Here is a 7,637-nt window from a genome sequence, read left to right as displayed (position 1 = left end):
GAAAGTCTAAGAAATTATCACAGTCAAGATAAAGAAGCATGAAAATTAATGTAATATAGTATCCTGAATGAATTCTTGGAAAAGAAAAAGGAACGTAGGTAAAAATGATGGAGGTTTGAAAAAAATATGGATTTTAGTTAATAACGTGTCAGTATTAGTTTATGAATCATGACAAGTGTAACATACCAATGTAATATGTTAATAATAGAAATAGTGAGTAGAAAGTATACAGGAACTCTCTGTATCATGCTCTTAATTTTTTCTATACATCTGGAACTATTCTAAAAACAACTTCTGTTAATTAAAAAATCAACAAAATTAAACACTGAATATTTAACTTATGAAATGATGCCTCTGTTGCCTGGTGGATGGAGAAAACCCCAGGCCATGGGGCCTTGACACCACCCATCCCAAAGGTGTTGCTGAAGGCTCTTGGTCTTGTCACAAGAAAGAATTCAAGGACAGGCACAACACAGGGGATGAGTATCACAAGTGGGAAGTTTATTAAAATGAAAATACACTCTCAAAATATGAGAGTGGGTGAGACAGAGATGGAGAGATGGATAGAGAGAGAGCATGTGCTAGTCTGTGGGCCCTGAGAATTGAGTTTCTATCTTCTATCAACAGTTGCTAACAAGGGATAAGAATATTCATTATGTCAGGTGAGGATTTTATGGAAGCAGGGTTTTTCATCTTTTTGTTCTTTGGTCAAAGGTTTCTGGCCTGATTTGCCAGGCATCTTGGGCCTAAGTGGTTTGATTCAGCTTCCTGTGGCTTTGTTTTAGAATATATCCAGGACTGGCTCCTGATGTCCCCCTTAACTGGCCATGACATTCTTTTTGCTGGCTTCCAGGCAAAGAACATAACTAACTGCCTCTAACACCACCATAATATTAGTACTATTAAAATAAATAATAATATTTAAAGAAACAAAATCTATTCACTGCAAAGGCTTTAGCATAATGTTCTTCAGAATCTTAAAGCATTTCCTTTTATTCCATTTGGTTTCCTTTTAGATATTTTGTAAACAATTGAATGTCATATGTATGTATATATCACTTTTGCTGCCATATATGAAACTCTCTAAGGAAATAAAAATAATTGAAGATGAATCAATATTTAAATCCTATTAGTCAACTAATTATTTGATCAAAAATAAGTAATTATTTGTTAGTTTGTGAATTACTTTGGACTAACACCTGTCTTTGAATACTTTAGTGCAGAAGTTAGCAATTTCAGTTTAAAGGTATTAAAGTTCTTACTGCATGTCTGAAGCTCAATATATTATTTGTACCTTTTGATCACCACAAGAAATATTTCTGGTCAATCATCTTTAGTGTTTCTCTGCCATACCTCCAGAGAGTTTCTGATTAATCTATATATGTGTGCAGGTAACTAATTATTTTCCTTGGTGTGCATAATTATTCTTTTCTCCATATTAAATTACATCTGCTCTCTAGCTGTTCAATCAAAAATTTAGATTGTATATACTTGTATATGTTTCTGAATTTCTCACAAATAACCAATGTCTGACTTAAACGAGTGCCCTCTCTTTTTCTGTTAATCTTTGTAAGCACCTAATTATTGTGTTCCTTAGTTATTAAATAGTCATTGAATTACTTCATCTCTCACATCAATGTCAGAGCATTTAAAGCCCTCTATTTTCAAAGAAGGGATATACTTTAAGTGTCTAAGTAATTTTCCCATTATTGTCTCCTTGATTTCCCTATGTCAATAATTACTGTAGTTTTATCTACTCCTGACTTAGAATATTACAGCTAAGGGATGATTATAATGCTGTTTTCCTTATCTGGAAAAAAAAGTTTTAAAATTTCTTAAAACTATTTCAGTATCTTTTTTTTCCCTAAAAGCCAACCATAAATGATGAAAAAGTTTGTATTCTCAAAAACTTACTCTAGCAGCAATGACTAAATTTGGGCAAAAATTCCAATCTTCTCCAATGTGATCTTGTGATAATGACAAAGACCTAGAGGTCCTTTTTAACATTAATTCACTGACCTGTACTTAACTTTCAGAAGAATGATTTATTTTACTTTCTTTCTGTTCTGTAATGCTGACCAGGTTGCAGCTGAAGTCTTTCCTAATCACAGGAAAAGATTCCTTTAAGATAATGTAGGGGAAGGTACTGACAGTAGGATAGAACTGCTTATTAAAAATTAATTATTTTACCTCAATCCTTGGTAAAATTTTCACTTCTCAGAGAATTCACCCTGTTCTTGGTTATTTTTTAACAAAGCATTCCCACCACCCTTACTTTCTCTCTTTTACTTATTAGCAATCATGTATTCAGGTCTAAGGTCTTTTTGCCAATCTCCCAGTCTGGTCTTCTATCTTGTATTTCATTTTCTTACTCAGAAATTGAAGTTCTGATTTTGTGCAATTTCCTGACCCCACAGCTAATTACTTCTCATAATATATTTAGCCTGCTTTTCTGGCCTTGATCTCTGTCCATAAGAAACTGGGTTCTAAGACGCTTTCTAAATTTTATTTTGAAAAGTTACATTACAGCCATTTTGGAACACAGCCTCGCAATTTCCTACAAAATAGACATACCCTTATTATATGATATAGCAATTGCTTTTCTTGGTACTTACCCAAATGAGTTGAAAATTTGCATTCATTCAAAACCTGCAGATGAATGTTTATAGTAACTCTATTCAAATTTATCAAAACTTGAAAGTATCTATTCCTTCAATAGATGAGTGGATAAACAAACTGTGGCTCATCCTATAAAATGCATTCTTTGATCACAACTAGAAAATCTTCAACTAAATGGAAATAACACGATATCTATCTGAATTATTTTTATGGTTTAAATAAGAAAGCAAATTAAAAAAAATTGGAAAAAATATTTAAAATATTTTAAGCTGAGTATCAATGGCTACATATATCAATATCTTTAATGCAGTTAAAGTGATGACTAAAGGAAAATTTGTAAGTGCAGTTATAGATAATTGTGCAATTATTTGTAAATAATGTAGATAATTAAGTGTATAGCATATAATGTACGATTATATGTAATAAATATAAAAGTATAATTATAAATAATAAAAACAAGAAAGATATTAATTAATTGATCTAAGCTACCATCTCCATATCTAGAAAAAGTCTACCAAATCAAAGTAGGGAAAGAAAAGAATAATGTTTGCTTTGTGAAGTAGAAAACAAATATTTAGTATAGAAAACCAATTTAGCCAAAAGCTTGATTCATTGAAGAAATGTATAATACGCTAGAATGGTATAGGTAAAGAAAAAAAGAAAGAAAGAAAGAAAGAAAGAAAGAAAGAAAGAAAGAAAGAAAGAAAGAAAGAAAGAAAGAAAAAAAAGAAAGAAAGAAAAATCAGATGTGTCAATATTAGTAGTAAAAAAGGGGGATGGGGGACAAGGGGGTTTTCACTATGGACTTTCAAATCATTTTGAAAGACAATAATGACATATGAGGGGGATCCCTGGGTGGCGCAGCAGTTTAGCGCCTGCCTTTGGCCCAGGGCGCGATCCTGGAAACCCGGGATGGAATCCCACGTCGGGCTCCCGGTGCATGTAGCCTGCTTCTCCCTCTGTCTGTGTCTCTGCCTCTCTCTCTCTCTGTGACTATCATACATAAATAAATAAAAATTAAAAAAAAATAATGACATATGAAAAATTTTATCCCAATAAAGTTGACAATTTAGATAAATTGGACAAATCTCTCAGAACATAAAATAAACCAAATCATGACCTGGCTAAATTAATAGAAGAAAAAAAATGAGAAACTGAACACTCCTTTATTTAAAAAAATACTGAATTAATTACAAAATACCTTTCCACAAAGCAAAATAGTGGTCACTAAACTTCCCCTGAAATACAGAGAAAATTCTTCCAAATATATAAGAAAGCATCAAGATCATTCTAACACACTATGTTCTAATGAATAGAGAACAATTACTGTTTCTCTATTGGCCTGAACATGAATCTAGTTGTCATTTTTGATACAATTGCTTACATTTCCCTGAGTACTAAAAGGAAACATTTCTTCCTTCCTATTATTTTCTTGATGACTAAAAAGAAAAAAGCCTAAATTAAATGTTAATTTTGGCTTTAGTCACTAATGTCTGTTTCCACACCTTGCTGTTAATGCAAATAGATTTTAATTTAAATGCAATTTCCTTAAGGGATTTCAAATCAGTGAGGCACAAGTGGTAGCAGTGGTCCAAAGATATTAGCATTTTTATTTATGACTATCCAAATAGAAGTGTAAAACAGCTGACATTTGTCCTGCCATCTCTGCTGTATAGATTCCACTCAGCTTCTCATAGCTATTTGCCATAATAAATTGTCCTATATCCCACATGCTTCCGAATCCTGTGCCTATAAAAACTTGATTCCTTTTTTGTGAAGTGAGAGGTGGTGATTGGCAGGAGGGAAGGTTTTGACAGGTTTAAAAATGTGAATTCATTTTTAAGGACCTTCATGATGATGATGAAGAGGAGGAAGAGGATGATGATAGTATCATGATGATAAACCCAGTGACAGTCAATTAATCTGCAGCAAAGTTAGGCCATTGTCCTTAGTCCTCATACAGTCTTCCATAAAAACAAACTAGAACAGCAACTTGCAGGTGTCTGTGAATAAATTTGGATGCATTTGTAAAGGCAGGTTTTGCTCTAGGCATAACCAACTGGAGCATTTTATAGAGGAGCTAGCCATGCTCCATGGTTTCAATCTCCAGGCCTATAAGGGAATTCCTGATTACCTTACATTGGATCTCTTACTAATAGTACTCAAAACTTGAGGCTCTTACTCTTAGATATTGCCTCTCTTAATGATTCCCAGTTCTCCTCAGTGCCACCTAAATTATTCAGATATTGGTTTATCAAGTCTCTTTTCTATTGCCTCTTTCTGAAACTCCCTGCTGAGCTTGAATGTGCACATAGGAATGCTCAGATAAAATAAAAAAGGAATTTAAGAGCAATAAGAGTGCTGTCTTTCTCCATTCCAATAAGAACATTTAAGACACACGTGAGATTTTTTTTACCCCTATTGGCTCTCACTTTTATTACAACATCTTTTCTCAAATTGGCAAAGTAGACAGCTATTCCAGTGTGATCTTTGTACTACCAAACAACAGGGGATGGTGATACAAAGATACAGCTAAATGATTTTCTTTCTCCCAAGGTATCAGCCCACAAATAAACAGTATATCTATTGTAGAGTTTGCTCTCTTGTTTAATAGTTATAAAGAATTCATAAAAACAAAACAAAACAAAAACAATACATTAATATGGTCTGTACACTACAGTCCATGAGGATATTATGTAAAATTTAAACATGTCTCTAAATAATACTAATCAGTCAATCCGTGTTTCTTTATTCCTACCTTAGTTTAATTTGTTAGTTTCCCTAGAATAGCAAATACTGTTATAAAGACTAGCACAGTAATCTTCAAAATATTCCTAAATTAATAAATTAAAAGCATTCATTACATGAATGAGTTATTAGACGTTTGACAAATTTGGAATGAAATTTTAATGGAGTTATTAAAAATATTAGAATTCTTTCTTTTGCTTAAGACAAACAGTCAGGGCACCCCGGGTGGCTCAGCGGTTTAGCACCGCCTTCAGCCCAGGGCCTGATCCTGGGGACCTGGGATCGAGTCCTGCGTGGGGCTCCCTGCATGGAGCCTGCTTCTCCCTCTGCCTGTGTCTCTGCCTCTCTCTCTCTCTGTGTCTCTTATGAATAAATAAATAAAATATTGAAAAGAAAAGAAAAACGGTCAAAAAAAAAGTCAAACTATTTCCAGACAAGCTTTAAATGTATTACAAGTGTTTAGCTGTCATTATACATTTTTCAAATTTAGAGAAATTTCATATGTTATATGAAAAAAAATTGAAGAAACTGATCTATTTTGATCCCTCCCTTGATGATGAGACTTATCATGAATTGACCAAAAGGGCCTTAATGTTAACCTCAGTTTGATAAATTCTAGATTTGCTCTTATTTGACCCTAGGACCCTGACCTCCTTTTCCTTAGAGAATTTACTAAAACAAAACGACTACAAAAAACAAGTAACTGTACATCCTTTGTAATTATAAATTATTTGCCTTTGGTGATATGCCAGTTTACAGCCTAGGATCTCTGTCTCCAGGATAGGGAGGCATCCCTCTGAAATGTCATCATGAAGGAAGACAGTACCCCAACCTCCCAGTTTCTGTGGGGGACATGAACCTACCTTTGGTGGGTGCCCTGCTTTGAGTTGTAAACCTACCACTGGTATGTGGATAGGAGAGAGTTTACTTTTCTGAGGTCAATATTCTCCACCATTAAAAACTCTCCAAACTTTGTTTCAGCAGATTGAGGGCAGACTGACTCCTGGCCTCTCTACCTTATTGCAACAAACTTGAATAAAGGCTTTCTTGCCTGCTTCACCTCTTGCAATGCATTTTTTACTTTGCCATAGTATAAATAAGTTGATATGTATGTTTAATATAAAAAGTGACATGGTCTAAATAGTCTTAATTTGTGAGATAAGAGATCTAAACTTTATCTCTAGATTGATTTGGGGTTAGGTTAAATAATTTAAAATATCTCTCCTGCTTTTGTATTGTTATATTTATTCTCTAAATATCTTTATAGCTCTCACACACATATATACGTACACAGACATTATTATAAGAAATTGGTCAACTAACAGTGGAAGGCTGTTGTGGAGGCTAAGAAGCCTCAAGATCCACAGTTTAACAAGCCAATGGTATAGATCCAGTCTGAGTCCAAAGGCAAAAGACCAATGTTCTAGCATGAAGAGCTAGGCAGAGAGAGTTAATTTATCCTTACTCTACTTTTTTGTTCTATTTGGCCCTTCAATGGATTTGGTAAGATCCATTCAAACTGCAAAGGGCAATCTGCTTTACTCAGTCTATCAAGAATCAAATGTTTACCTTATCCAGAAATACCCTCACAGACATACCTCAGAATATTACCTAAATCTCTAGGCACACTCTGACATAGTAAAGTTGATAGATAAAATTAAGCACCCAATTTAGTAACTTCTATCCCATGTGGTCCATTCTGAATGGTTTTGGTTTTAGTTTCTTTGATATTTGTCTGTAAATATGTATCAACTTGCACCAGAATTATTTCTTTGGATCATTAGACACTTAATAAGGTCACACTTCAATCTTATTCTAAATCAATATATCACTTAATTATTTTTATGAAAAATATTTTGTCAAATTTCCACTTGACTCACACTTTATTTCCATTAAAATAATTTTTCCATCTTTCATAAACACTCTGGTGAATTACCTAACAAATTCCACAGTGAGCATTTCGCTGTAATTTTCTTAATGTAAGGGGTACAATTTTCATAAAAAACTAGTATATTATATGTTTTTCATCATCTTTATTTGAATGTTCTATTATAATTCTACTTATAGTAGAGGGATTATTTATTAGGAAATCCCACTCAATGTAAATATTAAAAAGTATATAGAGTTTTCTTTATGAGACTACTACATAAGTTTGCTTTAAAAATAAGACTGCACTCTACTCCAAATATAACAAAATGATTCCTCTTTATCTTGAGTAATAAATGCATACATTTGTTTTTATTTTAAAGTCCTTTAACTCAGCCATAGTT

The sequence above is a fragment of the Vulpes lagopus genome, chromosome 12 (assembly GCF_018345385.1).
Source record: "Vulpes lagopus strain Blue_001 chromosome 12, ASM1834538v1, whole genome shotgun sequence".
Classification (NCBI taxonomy): domain Eukaryota; kingdom Metazoa; phylum Chordata; class Mammalia; order Carnivora; family Canidae; genus Vulpes; species Vulpes lagopus.
This window is presented reverse-complemented; position numbering follows the sequence as displayed.